At 35.2% G+C, this 12,783-nt stretch overlaps 1 pseudogene across 1 annotated transcript in view; it reads right to left on the reverse strand.

Annotated features, from left to right (window-relative positions):
* The window catches only part of LOC310891538 (adhesion G-protein coupled receptor V1-like), a 72,850-nt pseudogene that overhangs the window by 37,900 nt on the left and 22,167 nt on the right, over nt 1-12,783 (reverse strand). Inside the window, exons 11-18 of the transcript in view lie at nt 11,494-11,674; nt 10,716-10,879; nt 9,955-10,078; nt 9,297-9,563; nt 6,683-6,809; nt 4,369-4,586; nt 2,402-3,145; nt 674-1,047 (exon numbers count right to left, since the gene is read on the reverse strand). The product of the transcript in view is annotated as an adhesion G-protein coupled receptor V1-like (transcript). The remainder of the gene's footprint in view (nt 1-673; nt 1,048-2,401; nt 3,146-4,368; nt 4,587-6,682; nt 6,810-9,296; nt 9,564-9,954; nt 10,079-10,715; nt 10,880-11,493; nt 11,675-12,783) is intronic.

Genomic DNA, 12,783 nt, shown 5'->3' on the forward strand with positions numbered 1-12,783 from the left:
CCTTATAATTGATTAAAGAAGTAAAGAATGATTTATGTTTATTTCAAGCCTCCTCAAAAAGTAGCAAGTTTACACTCTGCATATAGAATGGATACCACTGAAAAAAGATTTCATCTGTTAAAACTAAAACAACAAAAAAAACCACTACTAAATCAACCAACTGACATCAAACATATGCAAATTATAACTTAGTTTATGACAGCAAATGAAGGTGGAAAAATCCATAACACTTTGTCATTGCATGATCTCTAGTAAAATTATCTCAAACACATCATGTGACACAGAAAACTAAAATAAAAATCTTTGCAATAATCCATTCTCAAAAAAAAACCAGAGAATTAAATCTTACATTTTAACTGGTAACTCAAATGTAACAGAAGTGAAGGTAAAATATTTTTCTAGAAAAAAAAAATTAAGCCTTAGTCTTCAGTTTATATAGTAAACTAAATTTTCTTAACCATTTTTTTCTTTAGTTTTTTAAAATTATATAGTAAATCCCAGTGGAACTGAGGTTGTATTAACAGAACATATGCATCTCCAAATCCTAGGAAAACTTTGCTTAACCACAAAAGCAAACACTGCAAAATCTAGGGTTTGTTCAGGTCACTTGGTCCTGCCATTTAGCTTTCTGTGCCTGAAATATCACCTACAATTTCCATTATGACCACCTTACCTCAGGGATACATGCTCCAGTGAAGCCAAATAAACCATTAGCATTATCACTTTTCTGTATTCTTAATCTTGCTGTGGTGTTTTCTTGTGAAATTCGAGCTCCACCACGCACAGAAATGAGCTTTAGTATGAATAATTCTTCTCCTTCTTCCTCTTTGTCATCCTTTGCAGACACGATGAATGATTTATTGGTCTCTCCTTGCCAATACTCCAAATACCCAGAGACAGGGTGGACATCACTTTTTGCAGGAGTTGCATGAAGTTCATAGATCTCTGCTCGTGTCAACTTACGCTCATAAAGCCTTACATCCTGCATTAACCCTGTGTACCTACTGCTGCCGTTGATTCCTGCTCCAATTCTTACTATTCCTGGACCTGAGAAGGAAATTATAATTTTTTCTCATGTTATTGTATTTGTATGAAACAGTCAGCAACTGACTACCTGTTTTTCTTAAAAACCAATGGTAAACTGTTCATTGTCCCTGGATGAGGAATCATATTGATCTTGAGATCCAAAATCAGGAGGTTCCTTGAGCCTCATCTCAATGTTACAGGTAAGTCCTCACAGGCCAAACAATTCCATCCTATGCTGTCCAAGTTTTTCATCCTATTAGTTCTAGCAGCACATTATCATCATCCCTCATTTTTATAAGTCTTAGAGACTTGAGGCTCCCTCTTTCCTCCACAGATTTTCAGAGCAGAACTGCAACCCCTTTTAGCCCTTGTTTTGCTGAACAAATCCTACTTTGTTTCCCTCTGCTAGGGCAGCTGATCCATTCTGATGATACTCATGATTACTGCATTAACCCTTCTGGACATCCATTTCATCCACCACACTGTAATTCCATGCAAATTCCAAACTCTTTTTACAACAGCATTTATATTTCTCTGTCTCCAAACTATAGGATCACAGCTGCCTCATATTCATTCCTACTCTATCCTATTCTGTGCCATGCTATGCTCTTGTGCTAAAACACACACATCAGCTGTTTTCAGTTGCCTTTCAGAAAACGAAAGAAAACAAACAAACAAAAAAAGCTGTGCTCTTCAGTGTATTGTCATACATATGACACTGAGTGGCAGTTGTAGAGATGAGCAACCACAGGAACTGATAAAAGTCCCAGGGCACAAAGTGGAGGATGCTGAGAAAAACTGGGCTGCTATGCACACCACTGTGTATTACCCAACATTCAACGGAGAGAGATGACATACTTGCCTTACTATTGCATTATCCCCAGACACACGCCATCCCCACTAATAAAGAAAATTTACAGCACAGACATATCCTTCTAGCAATAAAAGCATAATTGCATTTCACATATATTTGTTCTAGAAACCGAGGGAGGGAAAAAAAAAAAACCTCTCAGCCTCTCAGCTTAGCTACAGTACTGCAAGTGTGATGGAAATTACTAATTGCAGAAGTACTATTCTTTTTACAAATGGAAAATTTGATTTCTTAAACTTCAACCTGGAATTTTAAAAGCAGAAATAAAATAGTACACCATACAATTAATAGTCCTCTACTCTCACTCAACATCGCAGCAGTTTGAATTTTTTAGAACATTCACACAATTTCCATAGGCTTTCTGAAAATCCTCAAAGAATTCTTATCCATTCCTTTCAATTAACTTAACAGATATAATCATTTCAGTGTATTTCTTCCACCTTTGAAGTGGCTAGACTATGCATTTCAGAGCTTTATATATGGAGAAAAATAGCAAAGGCTCACCATCAAGAATTGCTTCTCCTTTTAGACTCTTCATTCCTCCCAGAACTAGAATTCCATCAACGTAAAATTCAATTATACTTTCATCCAGAGTAATCAGAACGTGAAGCCAAGTATTCTCATCCAGGTATTTCATGACTGATGTTTTAGCCATGTATGTCATATTGGACCCTAATGCTGTATAATGAAGCACTACAGAAACATGAGAATCATTTGTCTGAATTTTCACACCATAATATAAAGTCCCATTATCGTTATCCTTTTCAACTATATAGCCATCTGTACTGACATTAGGAATTAACCAAGCTGAAAATGTAAAATTGGTTACTGCATTATTTCCATTGTATGGGTATTCAGGACCGATAATGCCAAATGCATCCTCTTTTCCACTGAAATACAGAGCGTCTGTTCCACTGTGATGGCGCCTCATGTGGGGCTGTGATTGTACTGAGCTTGGGAATGATCCAAGCAACAAGAAATCTACCATTGATGGCAGTCCAGCTTGGAAGGTACTAGACAGTATTTCCCAACCTAGTCGGACAACACCAAAGGTGCCTTGCTGTCTCCAGATGGTGAAGTCCGTAATATAGGAAAGGTCATCTTCAGAAAGAGTATCTTCCACTATCTCTCTGTCCTGGCTCTCTGGATCTATAACAAACACTCCAAAAGGGTCATCATTGAAAGGGATCATGACAGTTACAGTAGGACTGGTTTCAGATAACTGACCACCAGGACCAGGAGACCCACCTGCGTAATAGAAGTTAGAGTAAAAGTTAATGATTAAACAACACACTCAGAAAAAAGTTTCAAAGTACTTTTTTTTTTTTTTAATAAAACAAGTTTCTAAAAAAACCTCAAACCCTCCTTTAAGATCCTCTGGACTTATAGCAAATGATCTAACTTGAAAATTACATAGGTTAATTGTATTATTCTTAAAACACTGTGCTGATGTAATTTCAGTAGAAAACAAACCCACATGCTATTTTTCAGCTGTAAAACACACAGATGTCTTTCAGGTGAAACATGACAAGGTCCATCTTTTCTTAATTAGCCAATAAGGTAGGTTACCTTTGATTCGTTTGATAAGCATGGGGGCCAAATTCAATTCTTGTATTGCTCAAAGACTTACAGGAATAGAGAATGGCAAAATCTTGCCTGTTGCCTCTGATACAGAAGTACATACACCTTGCAGAAACAGTAACCAGTTGTGTGTTAAAACTGCTGCCCAGTCCTGGTGTTAGTCATCTATCTTTGCACAGTAAGAATTCATGATATGAAGATCATGTTGTGAATGGAGAATCTCCGTGTTCAAAGTGTACAGTGATCTACCTGTTATAAGCAGGAAATCTTTTGTACATCCGTATGGACTTCACTTACAGGAAAGGCCAACACACATTTTCACTTGTATCAGAGCACAGAAGACCATGAATAGTACTAAAGTGGAATTAATCCAGATTAGGAAATGTGTCCAGTAGCAATTTAAAGTTGTAATTTAAGTCATGTGAAGTGGTAACTACAAGTATTTTACCTCCTCTAGGGAAACAAACAAACAAAAAAGCAACCTCTATTATGGTAGACACACATAACCTTTAATACCTTTGTTATTTCTTTGTTAGTATCTTTGTTTTATATTTTGTGCATGGAGATCTATGTATCTGAAATTCAGAACTCTTGGTTTTTGAAATGAAACTTCTGAACTTTAAGAAGTTTAATTTCAAAAACCAAGAGGCATCCCTTTTAAAGTTCAGATCACCAAAATGTGTTTAACAGTAATTCGGGAACTGAGTAACTCTCTATATATGGAAATCAAGATTAAATGAAAAATAAGACCTAAAACCTTACCAGAAAAGCATAGGATATCAAGACATGATTCAGAGCAATGCTCTTTCTAGTGTTGGTTTCTTTTTGATTGATTAAACATAACTCTTTTCTACCAGATATGAAGGAAATGGTGATATGGAAGACAATACCTGAAGCATTCACCAACTTTAGAATGTAAAATTCATTGAATTCAGGAATTCTATCTGAAATGGCACGTAGTGTTATTGACTTCGACCTTTCACCATCCATGAAGCACACAGTCCCATAAGTTTCATAGAATTCTTCTCCTGGCTTCAGTGCAGAGTTATTATCAAACAACTGCCAGGTCAAAGAAACATTGCCGAAGTGTCCTCTGTGTCTCAAAATCCTGTTCAGTGATACAGAAAGAATGAGAGTCCTGGCAGGCATGCATCAGCGTTGAGTAGAAAAGGAAAATGTGGAGACTCCTTTTACTGTAATCTTCCTTACAGTAAGAAGTAATATACTATGTAATATAAAGTAAAATGCTAATATACTACAACTGTTCCATGAAGCCTTCCTTTTAAAGGCAACCACTTTTGCAGTACAATTCTACTCCCGGAATACGTACTTTAGAAAACAGAAGTAGCATACGCAGGTCCATGCAGAATACTACTGTGAAGCTACACATCACTGTGTCTTGTAATTCCAATTTATAATAATAAATATGAATGCATAATAGTTCAGAAAGTTAACATTAAAAATTAATATACTTGGACACTCTTAGACAGGAAAGAGAATCATCTACATTTAACCACAAACGTTTCTCCTTTCAGTCATCAAGTCTACTTAAACTTTTTCTTACACTTGTATTAAATTAGAATTACATTCTACGGCTTTCAGAAATCTACTGTTATTTGTGATTAAGAACGTAGTAAATGAAAAGATTTTTTTTTTTTTGGTAACTATCTGCTAACACAATTACACTAATTTCAAAAAGGCACTACAAATAAAAAGTGACCCATACAGTGCCTTTATTAAGAGTGCGCTTACATACAGGAAGTTTGCTTCTGTCGGTTTGCACGGTGACATAAAATGCCTTATAAATAGATTATATCAGGTTGAAGAATTAGTTCAGCTAAACTAGTCCAGCCACAGCAACACATTTATGTTGTTTCTGCTTCCAAAGGTTTTTCTTCTGTGGCGTTAACCAGGGTGCTCTATCCCAGCTGTGTAGCGCTGCTGCACTAACTCCAATTACCTCATTAAAACCTCTGTGTTTTCGGTGGTTTGGTTACATGCTACTTTGACCACTTTTTTATATGCTACACAACTGTCAAAGTAGTGACAGTATGGAAGAGACAGATCCCTAGTAAATATATTTTATCAATGATGACTGAGCAGGTTCCTCAGATGTTGGAGATCTTGGTATCCTATAATTCCATAAAGCACCTGTATATAAGCATGTTTACATCAAAACAATATTCTTAACACCACCAAATCCACAAAAATTATCCTGCAGATTAGACTATAAAGGACAAAAAAACAACAAAGCCCAAAACAGTGAACAGCACAACAACAAACACACAATGAACTTAATATCCTCTTTTCTTGAGACTATTCATATTTCAGATGTATTGACACAAGCATAAAGAACCAATTCACAGCCATAAGCATCTGCTTCAAGGCTTTAAAACAAACAGACAAAAAAAAAAGGATGATTTTTTAAATGCAAGAAGAACCTCTTCCCTAACTATTTGCACTATCGCATTTATTGTGACCTAACTTCTCTTTACAGCCTGTCTCAAGATTTCTTAACGAAAAATCATTTTTTCATCCAATTAAAACCCCATAGTAAATTTATGAAATGAATGTAACAAGGCGAGATGCCAAGTGCATTCAATTTTTAACCCTGCTAATTCTTCAATATATCATGGTGGCACAAAGGAAAATACTTTCAAAGGTCAGACTAATGAAGAGTGTCACATCCGGACTTTAAGTATAGATTTCAATCTGTAATTAACAGATAAAAGAAAAAAAAAAATACAAAAACAGAAAGAAAGAATACAGTAGTTTGCAGTTGAAAATTTCAAAGATGGGTACAAAAAGCCACCTAGTGCCACACAGTTTTATTTAGCTATTTGTTGAGTGGTTTTTTTTCTTTTTCTGTCAGCCTAGGTTATATTGTGCTCAATCATTCAGATTTTTCTGTATCTACAGGTTCCTGAGATTATAACAGAACATCAATGCTGAAGTCTTATTTAGTTACATTTCAACATGAGCTTCTGTGCACTTTTTAATATTTACTGTGTACTCCATAGTATTACAGGTGATGTCTTCAACACATTACAAATCATTTAATCCAAAATTTTGTAAAACTGTTTTTCTATAGTGCACTTCTATCAATGCACACTTGTGCATTTGATTTAATCAAAGTGCTATTTATAAAGTACCACATACACCAGTTCCAAAAGAGTGCAAAGATATTCTTTAAACGTTACTTACCAAAAAATGTTACTTTTGCCTTCTTCAACTGGCTTCTCTAAAGGTTCCAAAGAGAAAATTCCATTAGGATCATCATTTGCTTCAATAATAACTGTTGCCATTCCAGCCTTAAAGATAACTGTATCTCCTAAAAAAGAGGACAATTATTATTATTAAAATTGGAATCAGAAATGTAGGTAACTCTAAATCCAATTATGTTTTCTACTCACTACAATTGCTTTTATACAAAGAAAAGGACAATTATAAAAGTCAGTGAAAAACAGAATTTGAGGTATTCAGCAGCAGGCAAATCAGAGTAAAAGTATTTAAGTAGTGTACCATCCAGAGAGCAAGACGTAAGATTTTCAGGAAAAATGACATGAACTGAGAAGATGTGATTCTTACTACACAGTATCCTTGCATGTAGTTGTTATGTGAGGTAACATTTTCTGTTTGATCATCTGGACAAGTCAAAAGAATAAGATATTCAGAGGTACAGAATAAAAGAGTAAGGTATTCAGAGAGCCCCGACCTTCTTTAGACCTAGAAGAAAAGTATTGCATTTAAACTAAATACAAGCTATGAGCAATGTCTAAGAGTTTATTCACTCCCATATCAAAGAATATCTAAAAGGAAGAAACATAAGATTCTTATTATGTAGATGGGAAGCTAGCAGGCTTTCAGTGTGCATATTAGTACAGGTAAATATTAAGGGATGTTAATTCTAACTCCATTGCATTGTCCATAGATGAACATAATGTGTCCACACCCACCCCATTTTTTGTCTTCTTTGAAAGTGTCCGACTAAATTTTGTTCCACGTTAAACAATGTGCTTATTCCTCTAACTTCATATACCTCTATTTGTATTTTCTCTCAGGAACAACAGTCCCCAAAAAAATTTCAGAACAGTCAAGGCCACTGTATGTAACCAATCATAGAAAGAAAACCAACTTTTGCTTTCAGGAATATGTATAGAAATATTCTTTATTCTTAGTGATTCTAGAATGGCTGTAAAACTATATGATGCTCATTTTAGAGGAAAAAGGAGGCTATGGATACCCATTCCCCATGTGCTAGGAGAAAAGCCATGATATGTTCCCAATGGGGTAGTATTGGGAGCTACCAGTAGATCCTGAAGAAAGTTATTAAAGTAGAAAGAGACAACAAAAGAGAAAACTTATGAAGGAAGAAGAATGGTTTTGTCTAATCCTTTCCCTAGTCTGATATTTTATAAGAGACCTGGGTACTACAGTGAATACCAGCCGACCTTGGGAAATAGCTTAGCTGCCTTATACTCAAATTACTGCTTTCCCTGTCAACCTCTGGCTGCCTGCTACCAATGTTCAGGGAAGGATTCAACTCAAGATCAATGCTGCCTTGTGAGAAACTCACAGGCCAGCCGCAGGGTGTCCACTGTAGCATGACCTCAATCACTTCAGTCTTATCGACTGCTAAAGACTAAGACCATCAGAGACTGTAATGAGAACTAAGATGCTTAGCGTGCTTACAGATGAAGAAATCTAATTTTAGGTTTCCTAATCTTGAATTGAATACCTGGTAGGTATTTTACTTTGAGAACGTGTCACACAATCTGAAGGTATAGTCTGATGGTTAATTGCCATCATCTTTCTTTGCTTTATTAAATTACAGCCCCTCAGGTTTCAATGGCTGATTCAATACAGCTTTGCTTTGCATTGCAAAGATTTGCAGCAGATTCAGAGCCTGTTATTACCTCTCAACTAGAGAACAGTAAAAAATGAAGGGCAGTAAATTAAAATTTGATAACACAATTGCAAATGACTCTCCCACAACACCATGAGTTTTGTTGGAGCTAGGTGTGGGGAGGGTCTTTATTAAATACTTAGGGCTCTGGAAAAATTATGAATTTCTTATACTTCACTTTTATTTTCTCATGTATATTACATAACAGTGATAATTTATTCTAAAAGATATGTATTTCAAAAACGTGAGGAATGGGCTGAATAATTTTGGTCATTCCTTTTTAAGTGTAAACTTTGAAAAATAAATAAATAAACAAAAATACGTTATTTCTAAGGTAATAAATCCTTTCTTTAGAGGTGGTCCCCTGGGTAAATTGTGACATATATTTTTCTGCAAATTAAGCCTTTTAAAACTATAGTCTCAGAGTGAAAAAAATGTATGCATACTTTTCGCTACTAATAAAATAGAGCAATTACATACCCTTCCTCCAAAATATGGCAGTTCTGTTTGTTTTTACAAAAATCATGTAGTTTTGTAATACACTCTGGAGCATGAAAAAAATAACTAAAAGAATACCTCTTTTCCTAAGACTGTTGGGTACTAAATTTTGTTTTTTTTTTTTTTTGCTTTGTGTTTTTGTATTGAAGTCCATCTAATTTGGAGCATTTATATTTGAAAAGGGACTTTCACTCCAGTTGTTTTTGCAGGCAAAGTATCAACTCTATCATTTGATTTTTGTTTCCAATAAAATAATTAAGGATGAAAATTCAAACACAGTATGCATTTATTGTATAAAAATCTTGAAGCAAACATTATTCGTATAATTCTTGGCATTTAAATATTGCTTTATGATAAGACCAAGATACTAAGAAATTGCCAGCAAAAAAAAAAAAAAAAAAAAGGAAGACTTACCTGTAGAATTGAAAAGGATAATATAAAATGTTTCATCAGTTTCAGGGGTATCATCATCGTTGATATACACAGATAAATTCTGCTCCCTTTCTCCAACATCAAACAAAATGACACTGTTCTTTCCACTGGGAACAAAGTCTCCCTCTTCAGCTGTTGCATCTCCATTAACAGTAATATACTGGACAACAACAGCGACATCAGCAGATCCATTCCTTAGGACTGTAAAGTTTGCAACACTTCCTTCTTGAACACTCACTGTCACACGTTCTGAAAATACAAAAGCAACAAATCTGTCTGAGTTCAAGCCTGAGTTGCTTGCATTTGCTCTGTTTTCTTAATTCTCTCTAGTAGGATCTTCCTCTTCAATGAAACAATAAGATGTATGTGATAAAGGTAGGAAATAATTCAGGTACGAGAGAATATTTTGTACCTTGCCTCCTAACTGATCTCAACATCAACAAAGAGAAAAATGACACACACAAAAAAATGGGAAGGTTCTGAAGGAAACAAATATAAATTAAATACAAAAAAAAAAAAAAGTTTGGGGAGCTTTTCCACTTGCTCTTTTGGGATTACGATTTCGCAATGATCTGGTTTGTGAAAAAAATCCGTTTTAGGTAGTGTATGTATTCCACATTTATAAACAATAATATCTAACCTGCAAAATAAATGGGATCATCATTCTTTGTTATTTGTAAAATTGCAGTGGTTACATTGCCCAGCCTGGCTCCACCGGTAGCATTGAATAAACTGATGGTGAATACTTCCTCCTCTTCAGGCACCTGAAAGTATTAAGACATTAATTTCTAGCATACAAAACACTGAAGAATTTAAAATGAAAAGTTAGGGGGATTAATAAGCCAGAGATTTCTGAGTGTTGTTTTTATTTGTCAGTCCTTATGTGTCTCAAGAGGGATGATAATTCATACAGTTATACAGAAATTATCATCCATCTACAGTTTTTGTAAGTAAGTCCCTTCCTCTTTATCTTGCACAGATGACCCAAAAGTTACCTTCCAGTTTTATGTTTCTGATACATGTAGTTTTTTTTACAGCTTTATTTATTTATCATTAGGTGTAATCTTTCTTATATTACTTCAAATTTATCAGCATATAGGATTAGGATTGAAATTAGGATTCCAGTTATCAAGATACGAGTTTCAGTCAAACTTTCCTATAACTTTACCACAGTACAATTACTCTCAGCTTCTACCTTTTTTGTTTAGAGGTATGCACAGCTTCTGAAATTTCTCTATGATTTGCAGACATTATCTCAGTTCTACCCAAGTATTTTGATATTTCCTACAAGTTATTAGGCTCTTGAGAAACACACATTCCTTTTTTCTCCTTATACTCTAATGTTTTAGTACTTACTCTTTGTCCCATATTCTCACCCCAAAACACTGTAAAAGTGTTTACCTCATCTGGCAGTGAGTAAATGGTGATATTTTTTGAAAACTCCAGATTATCAAATAAAATAGTCCCTTGCTCTGGATAGACGTCATTGGTACATGCTGGATCAACAACCCAAGACACACTAACATTTCCATAGTTTCCTTGATTTCTTACAACTCTGTAAACAGCTAAAAAACATAAACAGAGTCAGTGTGCATATTCAGAGCAACAGAAATCAAAAAGGAACATCTGAAACATCTGAAACTGAGAAAAAGGAAATACAATAATAACCAATTTCACTTCTTATGAAACCAGTAACATGTTGGAGTGCTACAGAAAAGGACACACAAAGACAGATTACTAAAGCAGTGCAAACTGCTTTAATTTCACATGTTAATTCTTGCCTGTAAAAGTAATTGATAACTGAATAGATCAATTAAAATCACCCATAGGAAGATTTAACTCTATGTTTCTCTTATATAACACCCCATTCTTCATTCTCCACCAACAGAGCTACTACCTCCACGTTGCACTTTGCACATACATCAGTACTCCATCCCTCCTGTCTGGAAAATTCTCTAGCAATCCTTTTTACTCAGTTAATCCCTCTGTTTTTCCACACCCATACTTCTCCACTTCACTCTCCGCTGCTCATCTTGCTTGGCATTGTACCAATCTGTAAAGTCCTGAGTGGAGATTTTAGTAAGAAGTCTCCTAGACTTCTGTTATCCTAGAACAGGGAAAATAAGACTTGCAGAAGCAGACAGCAGATAAAGAAGTAACTCTAATAAAAAGGAATTACCGGTATGGATGACTTCTCCTTTGCTTTCACTTATTGTTACTGTTAGTTCGTAAGGTAGAAACTGAATGATACCATGCGGATCATCATTCTTCAAAATGGTTATATTGACCATTGTGGCATTCCCCAACTTGCCTGGCATTTCACTGTAGCCACTAAGTACCACAGAATATAGCTCATCCAGCTAGAAGAGGGAAACTCAGTCAGAACAAAAATACATATTCAACATCCACATCAAAAACAAAATGGTCTATAGTCCACAGTCCCCCATCAGGCAGAAAGGGATACAAACTTAAAATGAAATCACACACATTCTACATGCAATAAACGTTTGTATAATGCTATCAAATAAAGGAAATTGTGAGAACTTTCTATCTCTAAAAGCATCAGTTTCTCCAAAAGTCTATTATTATTATAAGCAAGGACTTATTTTGTGTACTTAATTTAGAATCGCATAATTTCACAAGTAATGTTTGTAACACACTCTGAAATGTAAATTTTCTTTCCTCCAAGACTTCTTAAGATTCCTGGCTTTGTAACAGGTAAAGCAAAGATTTTTAAACCATGGACAGCATGCTAATTTAGAAAGAATTGATCAACTGGCTTTATTAATCTAATGGGACATGGTACTTTCAAAAAAGTATCAGAGAACATTAGAAAAAAATATTGCATTTATCTATCTAGAAAACAGCATTACTCTACACTGGGGAGAACTCAGTGAAACTGGCTGGTGGTTAGCAGTAAAGAAACACACATGAACTGGTTCTTCACATACAATTCAATTAAACAATGGTGTTCAGTACTACAGAATGTCATGGATGCTAAAACCTTACCTGCGTTCAAAGCGTAACTGCTTCAATTAACAGAAAGAAAATCTGAAGGCACCCAAAGATACCATCCATTACTCCAGACATCCTTGGACTGCCCACCATTGGAGGCTGGGATGGCATTCTGGAGGAAAGTGATTATATATGTCCTGCTCATGTATGTGGCTTTTGGCCACTCTTGGAGATAGAAGAGTATAAAAGGACCTCCTTATTTTTTAGTCCTGACACTACAATTCGTATGTTTTTGCCTGAGCATTTCAGCAGGATGACTTACCTAGTCTAATAATACTGCTGTAAGCAGGGAAATACTTTTATCTCAGCCTGCTGATGAACTAGTAAAAACTGGGAATGGAACTATTAAATAACCCGCTGTTTTAGTGCCTAAGTTTTACTAGATTAACTTATGTTCCTGGCTTCTGTAGTGGAGTTCAGACTTCTTATGTCTCCTTTCTTTGGAGTATGTAGG

Source organism: Anser anser (assembly GCF_964211835.1).
Source record: "Anser anser genome assembly, contig: HAP1_SCAFFOLD_131, whole genome shotgun sequence".
Taxonomy (NCBI): domain Eukaryota; kingdom Metazoa; phylum Chordata; class Aves; order Anseriformes; family Anatidae; genus Anser; species Anser anser.